Genomic DNA, 14,835 nt, shown 5'->3' on the forward strand with positions numbered 1-14,835 from the left:
CTAGAATGGTCTCTTTGGCCTAAGATTTTAAATTACCAGTCCATAACCCTAAATTTTGGAAGCCTCCCAACAGCCCCGAAATCAGCAGGACAGTCCTTACTTCAGGGTCATGTCACCTGTCCCAACTTTGTTTCATGGGGTCCTAAGCGCTTGCACTAGCCTGCAGGCTGACTTGCCTATTCTTCAGGTGCATTTGCCTCCTTTAACAGCAGGCCACCCCCTTTTGGGGGCACCAGTGATTTCATGACTTTCCTCTTTTATGCCACCTACCTCACATGAAGTAGGATGCCAATTTTTAGAATGGGGACGGCGGGGGTATGATTTTGTGATTTTACAAATAATTTCAATGTAGAACAAATTGGTAATTTTTTATTTATTTATTACTGAATAACCCATGTGCCTACATGTCATTGAGTACTAATGAATTGTGTTTGCCATTTCAGTTTTCCACATTATCTAAGTAATGGATGATTTTTCAGAGAGATATATGTTAACATTCTTTTTATTGACTGTCTACTCATTTAGCTACTTGTAAGGACTAAAAATAGTCTGTAACAACGCCCAGAAATGAGTCACAAAAGCAGCCAGTTCCCAGTGTGTCTGGGATGAATAATCACAGCAATACGTACCCACAGATCCTGTGCATTCCTTAGAAAGAACAAAAGGTCGGGCACCTCCCAGGGCACTTGGCCGTACAAAGCCCTCAATACTACTTCTACAAATTACATATTTCCATTTGTGTTGGCATGTTTGGAAAATCACATAAAATGTATCAATGTCATGGGTGAATTCACTAAAATTAAAATAGTGAATTGTAAACCATACTGGAAAATGTAGGTGGTGTTTTATTCCAGATCAGCACTTTTTGCCTAAATTTAGCATATCTGTTTATATACATCGGCACTGGCTCTGCGCTTTGCCTCCTGTGACGTCATCCAACTTGGATGAGGCTATTGCGCATGTGCCGTGAGCGCTTTAGGCCCTGCTCATAGGAAAGCATTAACTCAATGCTTTCCTATGGGGATATTAGTGATGCTGGATGTCCTGTTGCAGAGCGTAAGGAAGACCACTGTAATTTATTTGACCTGAAGTCTGTTAGCATCCAGGAAGTGCCTCTAGCGGCTCTTTGATTGACAACCATTAGAGGCAGTCTTAGCCCTACAAAGTAATTATTGCAGTGTCTCTAAAACTGCAATGATCTACATTGCTGAACTAAGGGGGACAGAGACGCTGCAACCAGACCAATGTATTTGTACTGGTGTGTCTGTATGTATGTTTGTGTCTACATGTGTGTGTGCATGTGTATCTGTTTGTCTACATGTGTGTGTGGGGGGGGGAAGTGGGGACGTGGGGTTGTGGGTAGATGTAAGGTGCGGCTCCAGGGCAATTTTTTCACCAGGGCCCCGTGGTTTCTAGTTACGCCTCTGGTGCAGAGTTTGCCGCAAATTTCTATGTGAAAGTGTTGGGCCAGCCACATGGACTTGTGCTGCAAGGTAGAAAAGGTAAGTAAAAGTACTATTTTATTATATTTTTTTTATTTTATTATTTAGTACTTTATTTATTTTTTTGTTCCCTGCAGGTGTGGACTGTTCACCTAAATGGCCACCAAGGCCCTATAGCATTAGGAAAGCACATTTGTACTCCTAATGCTATAGTGTTCCTTTAAATAGAGGGGTGTTTTGTATTGATCATTAGTGCTGTGTGTATTTTTGTGGAACGTCAATGTATTTGTAACTCAGGAATGTATTTGTAGATGTGTAAATGAAAGCATACATTTGTAAAATAATCCGAAGATGTACAAATACATGCATATATAAGCAAGGCATGCCAATGTGTGTGTTATACCTCCTTTCATTTCAAATGGACAAAGCGGGGACACTTTAATTCTAGGGGTGTGGCCAAGGTGTCTCAGTAATAGCAATTTTTACAACTAAAATTTAATTTAGAACAAGAACAATGTTTCTTATTTACACAGACTGATTTCTAAACACATTTATAACAGTTTAAAGACACATTATTGTGAGTATTATTGCTGTGAAGCTCTCTTATACACGCAGACACACAAAAAAATGAGACATTACAAAAGATCCTCGGACAATATTTCATCATGCTGGGAAACAGTGAAAAAGCAAGTGGGCATATCCTTTATAGTTCTCAGTAGGGTTTTTGGTACACTTAGTTACAGAGTTTAATCTGTTAAAAAAATTGTGGCAAGTTATTTTAGTCTAAAAAAATACAGACAGACAAGCACTCAGGGATGGAGTAAAAAAATAATTAATTGCTAAACGATAAAGGCAACATGTATTCTCCTCCTGACCCAATCTCAAGCCCAAATGCATGCCATTTCCTCTGTACAACAAGTCAAATAAACATGGTGCCTATTAATGCAGAAAATTTTATCATACTTACTGTAATTTTCTTTTCCTGGCTATTATTCATGGCAGCATCACTTATGGGTAGCTCCGCCCCAAACAGGAACAGGACAGGAAAAAAAAATCAACCAATCAGAACAAGACTGTAGGCATAAAAGATCCCTCCTCCTTGTACCCCACAGTCTAGTTTAAAAGCTGTAAAACAAAAACAAGGGAGGGTTGCTGATGCTGCCATGAATAATAGCCAGGAAAAGAAAATTATGGTATGATAACATTTTTTGCATTCCTGGCTAATCATGGCAGCATCACTTATGGGTAATACCTAAGTTCAACTTTTTGGGATGGGATCATTATGCCTGATGCTGCTTCAACAAAATGTATTAGTGAGCTACAACAGAAGATAGTACACCTCTATCGAAGGCCGTAGAACAAGCATGTCAAACTCAAAGTGTGGCACGGGCCACATAAACAAGGTTTAAGTTTATGTGGGCCGCACACACACACACACACACACACACATACTCACTGACAGACACACACACATACAGACACACTCACTGACAGACACACACACATACCCACAGACACACACACAGACTCACCGACAGACACATATACTTGCTGACAGACACACACACACACACACACACTTGCTGACAGACATACACATATACAGACATACACACACACACACACTTGCTGACAGACTTACACACATACTTTTCTTTATTGCTCCTTACCTTATGGAGCCGATGTGAGGCATTTACCTGGGGTCCTTCTATCTGCTCCATCGTGCGGTTTAGTGATGCCGGGTGCCGGAATATGACGTGATATTCCGGCGCTCAGCTTCACTTCAGTAGGCGCGCGTGAGGGAGCAGTAAAGAGCATGTACTCTGAGCTCCCTCGCGGCCCTCCTCCCTGGCCGGGTAAATGTTAGCAGAGTAGGCACCTGCAATATGGGGAAAACAGGTGCCTACTCGAACAGTAGCATGTACTCGCGGCTTGCCGGGCCGCAAGGATGGTCCTTGTGGGCCGCATGCGGACCGCGTGTTTGACATGCTTGCCGTAGAAGGTTAAGCCAAATCCAGTTTATAATGTTTGATGAAAGTCATTGGGAAGACCAGGTAGCTCTGCCCAATTAGCCCATGAGTTTGCCAATACACTTGTGGAGTGCGTTTTAATTTTACTCGGAGGAGGTAGAGGTAGAGGCTGCAATCAGTGGATCTGATGTCGATAAAATGTTGCATAGTGCTGACAAAGCTGAAGATTGAACTTTTAAAGTACTTAGACTCAGCCCTTTATCTAGACCTGCATGAAGGAAATGTAAAATGTTAATGCTGTTTGGATGAAGAAAATCAATATCATTTTCTTTACACCAGGAACAAAATGTTTCCCATATTCTATGATAACAAGCTGATGTTGAACTTTTTCTTGACTTCAGGATTGTATCAATTACCAACTCAGATATTCCTTGTGCTAGGAGTTTCTCCCTTTTAAGATCCATGCCCCCAAGTTCAGCTGGTTGGGATTGGGATGAACTGCCGGCCCCTGAGTTAGTAAATCTGGCCTCAGAGGAAGTGGTTGGATGTTACAGGCTCATTCTGTTGAGTAGAGGAAACAAGGTCTCCGTGGCCAAATAGGGATGATGGCAATCACTTTCCGTCCCTCTTTCCAGATTTTTCTCAGTAGTCTGTGAATCATCGGTAGGGGAGGGAATGCATACACCAGATCAAATTCCCATGGAAGAGACAAGGTGTCTTGTCCTGCTGCTAGATGGTCCGCATGGAGATGGTAAAACCTGGAAACCTGAGCATTCCTGTATGAAGCCATCAAGTCGATCTGAGGTCTGCCCCACTGCTGAGAAATCAACTGAAAAACTTCTTGATTGAACCATTTTCCTTGTTGAAACATTGTTCTGCTGAGGTAGTCTGCCAATATATTTTCTGGCCTCAGGAGGTACACTGCTTTCGTGCCTTGTAAATTAACTCTTTCAGAAGAGACTTGCTTCGAGTACCGCCCTGGTGGTTCACATACGAGGCCACAGCCCTGTTGTCTGTCTGGATTTTCACCCAAGCATTCCTCAGACGATGACAAAACCCCAGCAGAGCCTTGAAAAATGCTCTTAGCGATCTTAGATTTGAATGAAGCCTTTTCTCCTTTGTAGACCATATTCCCTGAGTCCATATGTTGTTGCAGTGTGCACCCCAACCTAGAAGGCTGGCATCTGTTGTATTAGTTATCCAACTTGGTTCTTCTAGTGGAAACCCTAAAGACAGGTTCTTCTCTTTGGTCCACCATGTCAGATTGTCTGAAATGCACAGAAGATGAAGAATTATCTGATCCCAATTGCCCATTTCGTCTTGAACTGGTGTAGAAACTGCATCTGACGTATATTCCACTGGGCCCACTTCACTAGATCTATTGTGGATGTGAGTGATCCCAATAGGCTCATAAACTCCCTTGCAGAGATGTAATACTTGAGATGGAAACACTTGATCTTTGTAATAATTCTTCTTATTCTTTCTGTAAATAGAGTTGCGGTGCTTTTGACCGTATCTATATCTGCTCCTAAGAAATTCATTCTATGGGCTGGATCTAATGAACTCTTTTCCGTGTTTATTAGCCAACCATGTTCCTGAAGACAATTGATAGTAGACTGGGTATAGAGACGCACTATTTGACTGGATGAGCCTATGATCAGGAAGTCATCCAGATAATGGTATTGTCAGGGTACCTGGAGTCTCTACCTTTGAGAGAGGTAGAGACTTAGAAGGTTATCCGTCCGGACGCCATGTCTCCTCGGTCTCCCGCGGTTCACTCGGTCTTGCTAACGCCGGCCGCGAGGGAGTCACTTCCTTTTATAACAGAAGGACCGGAGGTAGACGTCATGACGCTAACCCGAAACATCCTGCCACTCAAATCTCGGGAGACGAATCAGGACTCGCCGGAGGCGTGTCCCCTCTCCCTAGCCAGGATACTTAACGGTGGTTCTCTCATTCACTCATTGCCCTGTCGTGGTTCTAGTCCGCCTAGTCACACAGTGCTTTGTGATTCACTTGTCTTTTGGTTCTGACCCGGCTTTGTTGTTTACTCTCCTGCCTTTCTGTTATCCTTGACCCGGCTTGTCTCTCGCTTACCTGTCCTCTGTTATCCTCGACCTCGGCTTGTCTCTGACCATTCTATTGTAGTTCTACGTTAGTCCGGCCATTCTAAGGACCGGTATACGTATCAGCTACTCTTTGTACTCTGCGTGTTGGATCCCTGACCCGATCCTGACATTACGACAGGGCCATGGATCCTGCAGGTACAAATTGTCAGCTTGGTTCTCCTGATCCTAGGTTTGACGCCATGGATCATAGGATGGATCAGATGGCTCTAGCACTACAGGCGCTGCTGTCTCGCCCTATTAATCCACCTGAGGAGAGGCGTAACACTTCTGCTTCTTCTGTGGGTTCGGGGTTAGAGGTAGCTACTGTAGGTGCTTCTTCCCAAGTTACCCCACCTGTACGTTATGCTGGTTCTCCTGAGAGGTGTCGTGGCTTTTTGAACCAGATCAGTATTCATTTCGAGCTACAGCCCCGTTCATACCCTACTGATAGGGCAAAGGTGGGATTTATTATTACCTTACTCATTGAGAAAGCTCTGAGATGGGCGAATCCATTGTGGGAGAATGATAATCCATTAGTCTATAACTATAATTCCTTTGTAGCTGCTTTTAAAAGAACTTTTGACCCTCCTGGCAGGAAGGCCAATGCAGCCAAATTACTGTTGCGCCTTAGACAAGACAACCAAACACTTGTGGATTATGCACTAGAGTTCAGGTCTTTGGCGGCAGAGGTAAAATGGAATGAACAGGCCTATATAGACGTATTCTTAAATGGATTATCTGATGTAATACTTGATGAGGTAGCGACAAGAGAACTTCCCGAGAATCTGGAGGACTTAATTTCCTTTATCTCTCGTATTGACGAACGTCTAAGGGAGAGACAGAATACTCGAGATAGAACCGCTAAATCTTTCTCTAGACTAGTACCATCATTTCAAGTTTCTGAAACCAAAGATCCACAGGTTTCAGAACCTATGCAGTTAGGCCTTACTCGTCTCTCAGAGGAGGAAAGACAGTACAGGAGAAGAGAGGGACTGTGTATGTATTGTGGGTTCAGAGGTCATGTACGTTTGAGCTGTCCCAGCCGTCCGGGAAACGCTCGCACCTAAGTTTCTCTAGAGGACAGACCTTGGGTGTTTCGATTTTGTCCTCTACTCATAACTACAAAGAACATAGACTCCTATTACCGGTCTCTTTAACTTGGGAGAAGGGAACTTTAGAAACTATGGCATTGATAGACTCCGGCGCTGCTGAGAGTTTTATCGACCAAAAGTTTCTCACCAAACACACTATCCCATCCCAGTTAAGGAAGACACCCTTGGCTGTTGAAGCCATTGATGGTAGACCTTTAGTTGAGCCTGTGATTTCCCGGGAGACCACACCTCTTTACTTAACTACTGGTATTCTACACAAGGAGGAAATATCCCTACTACTCATTTCATCCCCTTCTGTTCCCATAGTCCTGGGATACTCCTGGCTTAAGAAACATAACCCCGTTATAGATTGGAGATCAGGGGAAATAGTTTCATGGGGCCAGAATTGTCAAGAGAATTGTTTAAAGAAAGTGTCACCGCTTTGTAGTGTCAACTCAATTAATGACGCCACTGACTCTACCAAAGTACAGATACCGTCCTTGTATCAAGATTTAAAGGCAGTATTTGACAAAAGAAAGGCTGATACCTTACCACCACATAGGCCTTTTGATTGCAAAATTAATTTACTTTCTGGTACCATGCCCCCCAGGGGTCATGTATACCCTTTGTCCACGAATGAAAACTTAGTTCTAGAAGAGTATATTCGTGAAAACCTAGACAAGGGGTTCATTAGAAGATCCTCCTCTCCTGCTGGGGCTGGATTCTTTTTTGTTAAAAAGAAGGATGGTTCTTTAAGACCTTGCATTGAACTACCGAGGTCTTAACAAGATAACCATCAGAAATGTTTATCCGATTCCCTTGATCACCGAGCTTTTTGACCGATTAAAAAGTTCTAAAATTTTCACCAAGTTAGACCTTAGAGGTGCTTATAATTTGGTGAGAATCCACGACGGTGACGAGTGGAAAACTGCATTCAATACTCGATATGGGCACTATGAGTATACTGTAATGCCTTTTGGTCTCTGCAATGCTCCGGCAGTATTTCAGGACCTTATTAATGAGGTTCTTAGGGAGTTCCAAGATGACTGTGTAATTGTATACCTTGATGATATTCTTATACATTCTAGGGATATTGAGACTCACCACAGACAAGTCAGGAGGGTTTTACACAAACTTCTTCAGCATGGCTTGTACTGCAAACTAGAGAAATGCAGCTTTGACCAATCCCAAACTACGTTTCTTGGTTATGTGATTTCTGGGGAGGGGTTTGAAATGGATCCGGAGAAGCTCCAATCCATATTAGAGTGGCCTTTACCTCAGGGTCTCAAGGCTATCCAGAGATTCATTGGTTTCTCTAATTACTACAGACGTTTCATTAAGGGATACTCCTCTATCATTGCTCCCATCACCAACATGACCAAACAAGGGGCTGAGACTAAGAATTGGTCTACTGAAGCTCTTCGGGCTTTTGAGACACTCAAAGAGCTGTTTGCTTCCGCACCAATTTTAGTTCACCCTGATACTACTCTACCTTTCCTACTCGAAGTAGACGCTTCTGAGACAGGTATAGGTGCTGTTCTGTCCCAAAGGTTGGGTGTAGATAAACCATTACATCCTTGTGGATACTTTTCCAAAAAATTGTCCGGTACTGAAAGCAGATATGACATTGGTGACAGGGAACTACTAGCGGTTATAATGGCCTTGAAGGAGTGGAGACATTTATTGGAGGGTACTTTGCATCCTGTTACTATTTTGACAGATCATAAAAACTTATCCTATATTGGGGAGGCTAAACGACTATCATCTAGACAGGTTCGTTGGTCCATATTTCTCACTCACTTCAACTACGTGCTCACATATAGGCCAGGTTCTAAGAATTCTAAAGCCGACGCCTTATCTCGCCAATATGAACCTGCTGCCGTATCTGAGCCGGTTTTGTCCTCTATAGTACCCAAGTGTAACATTATCGCTAACACTACTCTCAAAGTTCATTCCCCGCTACTTGATCAGATAAGAAACTTGCAGCATCTGGCACCTAGACTGACTCCGGCTTCCAGACTTTTCGTTCCCCCTGAACTTCAATTGGAGCTCTTACAGTGTCTTCACGAGAGTAAGGTGGCTGGTCATCCGGGTGTCCGCAAGACGTATTCTTTGATCTCCAAGGATTTCTGGTGGCCGTCGTTACGGAAGGATATTAAGGATTTTATCGGGGTTTGTGTGGTCTGTACCAAAACCAAACTACCGCATACGCTTCCTTGTGGTCTTCTACAACCGCTGGAAATTCCTGACAAACCTTGGTCCTGTGTGGCAATGGACTTTATTGTGGATCTGCCGGTTTCTAAAAAGCACACTGTTATCCTCACCGTAGTCGATAGGTTTACCAAGATGGCACATTTCGTACCTTTGCCTAAACTCCCGACTTCTCCTGAATTGGCGGAAGTCTTTGCTAAAGAGATTTTTCGTTTGCATGGGATTCCTTCGGAGATCACTTCTGATAGAGGCTCCCAATTTGTTTCACGTTTTTGGAGGTCGTTCTGTTCTCAATTAGGCATCAAATTGAATTTTTCGTCCGCCTATCATCCTCAGTCTAACGGAGCTGCTGAACGAACTAACCAGAAGATTGAGCAATACTTACGTTGTTTTGTTTCCGAACACCAGGACGATTGGGTCGGTTTGATTCCTTGGGCAGAGTTTGCGCACAACAATCTCGTTTGTGACTCCACGCATTCAAGTCCCTTCTTCATGAACTATGGCTTTCATCCATCCATTCTTCCCCCGGTTTCTCCTTCCCAAGGAGTGCCGTCGGTTGATGTCCATGTGGCCAATTTGAGGAAGTTGTGGGATCAGACTCGACAGATTCTTCTACACAATTCTGTACTGGTAAAGAAACATGCTGACAAACGTAGAAGGGCGGCTCCGAATTTTGTTCCGGGCGATAGAGTGTGGTTGAGCACTAGGAATATTCGTCTTAAAGTTCCTTCCATGAAATTCGCTCCTCGTTATATTGGTCCCTACAGGATCTTGACTCGAATTAACCCAGTGGCATATCGTCTAGCTCTTCCAGCTACTTTACGCATCCCGAACTCCTTTCACGTGTCATTGTTGAAACCTCTAATCTGTAACAGATTCTCCTCCACAATCGCCCCTCCGCGCCCTGTTCAGGTGGAGGGTCAGGAGGAATATGAGGTCAACTCCATTATTGATTCTCGTGTCTCCCGGGGACGAGTACAATATTTAGTTGACTGGAAGGGATATGGTCCTGAGGAGAGGAGTTGGGTACCACAAGAGGATGTTCATGCTCCTCGTCTTCGCAGGGCATTTCACTCCCGCTTTCCATCTTGCCCCGGCTCCTTCCGCCCGGTGGGCGTATCTGAGGGGGGGGGTACTGTCAGGGTACCTGGAGTCTCTACCTTTGAGAGAGGTAGAGACTTAGAAGGTTATCCGTCCGGACGCCATGTCTCCTCGGTCTCCCGCGGTTCACTCGGTCTTGCTAACGCCGGCCGCGAGGGAGTCACTTCCTTTTATAACAGAAGGACCGGAGGTAGACGTCATGACGCTAACCCGAAACATCCTGCCACTCAAATCTCGGGAGACGAATCAGGACTCGCCGGAGGCGTGTCCCCTCTCCCTAGCCAGGATACTTAACGGTGGTTCTCTCATTCACTCATTGCCCTGTCGTGGTTCTAGTCCGCCTAGTCACACAGTGCTTTGTGATTCACTTGTCTTTTGGTTCTGACCCGGCTTTGTTGTTTACTCTCCTGCCTTTCTGTTATCCTTGACCCGGCTTGTCTCTCGCTTACCTGTCCTCTGTTATCCTCGACCTCGGCTTGTCTCTGACCATTCTATTGTAGTTCTACGTTAGTCCGGCCATTCTAAGGACCGGTATACGTATCAGCTACTCTTTGTACTCTGCGTGTTGGATCCCTGACCCGATCCTGACAGGTATATCTCAATGTTCTTTTTCCTTCTAAAAGCTACAAGGGCAATGAGAATTTTTGAGAATGTCTTTGGAGCTAAGCTCAATCCAAATGGAAGACCCTTGAATTGGTAATGCTTTCCTGAGATCCAAAATCTTAGGAACCTGCAATGACTGACATTAATAGGGATCTGATAATACGTGTCTTTTAGATCGATAGATGTCATCTAGTCTCCATCCTTTATATTTGGTGGAATAGTTGCGATAGACTCCATCTTGAAAGTTCTTGTTTTTAACTTTGCATTCAAATTATTTAGGTCCAAGATTAGTCTCCATTTGCCCTAAAGTTTTGGTGCCAGAAAGACCGTAGAATAACGGCCACTGAAAGGTTCTCCATAAGGAACTTCTTCTATGACCTGATTCCCTAGGAGCTGTGAAGTACAGTTCTTCATAGCTATTTCTTTTTCTCCTTTGGCTATATGTGAACAAGTGAAGACCCTCTTTGTATGGAAGTAGTTGATCTTGTAACCTTCCTTTAGAATTGATAGAACCGAGGAATCTGTAATGTTTTTGGCCCAAAAGGGATAGATGAGGTGAAGACTGCCCCCTATAACACCTGGCTGGACCTGCAAACGTACAGAAGCTTTTATTCGCAGTCAGGATACACAATGCATTCACTGCATGCAATCCACAGCCACTGGAGCCACTGCACCCACTACACAAACACACACTCTGCATCCACAACACAGAGAGTGCATTCACTACACACACTGCATAACACTAATGGATGTGGGCATTTTTTGCTTGGTGTGGTTTTGTTGGGGATGTAGGGGGGCAGCATTTCATCCTTTGATGCAGGCAGCACAATGCATTGGGCTGGCCCTATTCGCAGGCCTAGATCCTCCTCCTCTAACTGTTTTAGATGAGGTTGATTGACAATTCCTCCAGTTAGTATTTCTGGAATACTCCCGGCCAGGCCTATAAGGATCGGTCTCTGAATTTTTTGTCTTTCCAGAAAGATGAACCGAATCTTCTTTTTCCTTGTGGGAGAAATGTATTTTCCCATCAGCCGCTTTGTGAATGGCATCAAGGACTTTACCAAAAGGTAAGTCTCATTTAACCCCTTAAGGACACATGACATGTGTGACATGTCATGATTCCCTTTTATTCCAGAAGTTTGGACCTTAAGGGGTTAAATGGGAGAGCACATAGGGAGGCCTTAGAAGCATTATCTGCTCCCCATGAGTGTAGCCATAATGCTCTTCTTGAGGCAACCTAAATAGCCATTTTGTTAACGTCCAGGGAAGCTTCTGAGCAAAATTCAGTTGCTAACTTTAAATCTTTGAGACCCTCCATTAGGTGCTCTCTACTGACTCCTCTAGTGATATCTTCTTTCAAATTCTCAAGACATACTTTTAGAGCTCTGGATAAAGTAGTTAGGTCTATTGCTGGATGCAAGGCTGACCCCAGAACCAGATATGCTTTGATTGGCATCCAATTGCTTTTCCATCGGCTCTCTCAAATAGGCCATGGAGTCTATAGGAAGAGTTGTTCTTTTTGCCATGTGAAAAAATATTGCGTCAATTTTTGGGACTGAAATCCATGACTTGCAGTCTTCTTGAGCATAAGGATATATTTTATATGTCTTGTATTTTAGAGTCGCTTTTCTCTCTAGTCTATTCCACTCCTCATGGATAACTTCCTTTATAGTAGAGTGTACCGGAAACATAGGTCTATTTGTTTTTAGATCCTCAAAGTATCTGTCAGATTCTTTTTTGTCTGCTCTTTCCTCTGGAATTCTCAAGGTGTCTCTTATTAGATAAACCAGTTTATCCACGGCTCTGGAATCCAGGGATTTTGAGGTACTCTTCATCTTCTTCTATATCCGCTAACAATTCAGAGACTTCATCAGAGTCTGCATAACCTCTTTCAACTCTCGAACGTTTCTTGAAACCATTCTCTCCAACGTGGACTTAAAGCCTTCCGCAATAGCTTCTCAAATCCTGAGGAGGACGTCTTTTCTCCCATTCTTCTGCCGCCTCCGTCAGGCATGTTCTACACAGATTTCTTCCATTAGGTGCCACTTGGTTGCAGTTAGTACATCTGTTTGACTTTTCTTTATACTTTCTTGGAGAATAGTCTTGCGGTTTCTCGGTGCTGTAAGAGGCCAATATATAATATATTAAAGGCCTATAGTGGCACTCATTTCCCCCCCCCCCCCCAACATAAATATATAAAATTAGAGGCTCACCTATGTCTTCTAGTGAGTGATCTTGAGGCAGAGGCTGAAACCATCTCATAAAATAAATTTTACTAAGAACATGGAAAGTAACAAGAAGCCTTTAATTAAAAAAAATCTTAAAGATTGTAAAATTACCTTTAGAATTATTCAGACTGGATTAGGCAGCTTTTCTAAATATCCTTGTGCATTACTGATCAATTCCAAGATACTAGATTCAGAAGAGACTTTGAAGTACTGTCTTTGTAAGATTTTCGTCAATCTCAATTTTGGCGTGCGGTCTCTTTAAGCACAAAAGTAAGTTTGTGCATGCGCAGACGGAATTCCAGACACCGCTGCTACTGCGCCTGCTCTGCAAAACCGAAAGACCCTAAAGAAGAGCCGAACAGAGGAACACAGGGAGAACTCCCAGGTAAGTAAAAAATAGACAGTTAAAAAAAGGCAAGCAAAGTGAAAAAACAAGAGAAAGAAAGATAAGTCTAACTTACCATGGTTTGTCCAAAAGCTCTGCAATCAGATCAAGGGGGATTTTGATGCAGAAAGGGTAATTTGTAAAAAGCAACAGCCGACCCCACTTCAATCATGAATTATTATTAGCCCATATTTTTAAAGATATAAACAAATTTCCACGATGCAGTACAGATACTAATCTGTACCTAACTCCGTTAGTCCTGATCCTGCAGGCTGATTACGGAGTTCTTCAGACTAAGAGAGGCTGAACTTCATCTGGAAGCCCATGGTATACATGGGAAGGTGGCCACAAAATAAAATGTTCCTGTTTGTCGTGAAAGGACAAAAAAAAAAAAAAAAAAAGAGACGGACCTTTTATGCCTACAGTCTTGTTTTGATTGGTTGATTATTTTTTTTTGTCCTGTTTGGGGCGGAGCTACCCATAAGTGCTGCCACCATGATTAGCCAGGAAAAATTAGATTTCCACTATAGCGATGTAATGTAGTAACCATGCTTATTTTATGATTTTAATATTGGGCTTGTTTGCTTGCTATAAACTTAAATGTAATAACACAAACCTACTATGACGTTATTCTCCCAGTTGTGATTGTCTCATGTTTTATCTGTATGTCTTGTGTTTTGAAATCGCAATGAAGATGATACATGGGGAGAAAAAAAAAATATTTTACTGTCACATTCAAACATTTGATCTATTTTTGCTTTAAAATAAGTAGTTCTGCAAACACAATATAATGTTGCCCATGAATGTAGGAATCCCCAACAGGGGGTGGAGGGCAGGCAGCCATTTACTAAGAATCTCTGATACCCCAAAGAGAGCTCCATAAATCTGTAGAGTTATATGCAGCCTATGTAAATCTGTAGTGTTCTGTACAGGCGTAGATGATCACATGGAGGCTGTAAGTAGCACACCGGCCCGCTGGCACAGAAATGTGGCATCCGTCAGGGGAGGGAGAGAGGACTCGGGAGTTCTAACCTGAGCTCTTGTGAGTGTGAAGCTTTGCCGTGGTTACCATGGCAATGCTCGCGATTTTGTTTGTGTGAACTCTAGCCCCAGGAGCTGCAGGCTACAGTTCACTCCCCACCAAGAAGTAATATCCCCCCACCCTGAGCAAAGGTTAGAAGGGAGGATATAAAGGATTTATTTTAATTTAAAAAAACAACATATATTTGCTTAAAATCTGCCTCCCCACACACACACACACACAATAACTCCCTACACATTCACACATTGCAACCCTTACACACACACACACACACACACACACACTACACTACTTAAACTGGGAGGGTGCCACTGCACTCATGGCACCTTAACCACTACAGCTCTCTGTAGTTGTTATTGTGCCTGGATTGTTCCTTTAAAAACAAACAATCTACCGCCCCCCCACCCCACCCCCCTGACAGTTTCTGGGTCCACCCCCGCATAAGACTCTCCTCTTTAAGAAGTAACTGAAAACACAACTCTTTAGGAAAGCTTACCATCTACCTGGGTGCAGTTTCTCTTATTTCACTGCCCTTATAACTTCCCTTGTCTCCATAGCCCAGCTCACTCTCTCTCCTGCCAATGTTCTGTTCTTTCACACACCGCTTTCCCTAGATTAACATAACACAGGCATTTTATCCATCAATCCCTCCTC

Source organism: Pelobates fuscus, chromosome 1 (assembly GCF_036172605.1).
Source record: "Pelobates fuscus isolate aPelFus1 chromosome 1, aPelFus1.pri, whole genome shotgun sequence".
Classification (NCBI taxonomy): Eukaryota; Metazoa; Chordata; class Amphibia; order Anura; family Pelobatidae; genus Pelobates; species Pelobates fuscus.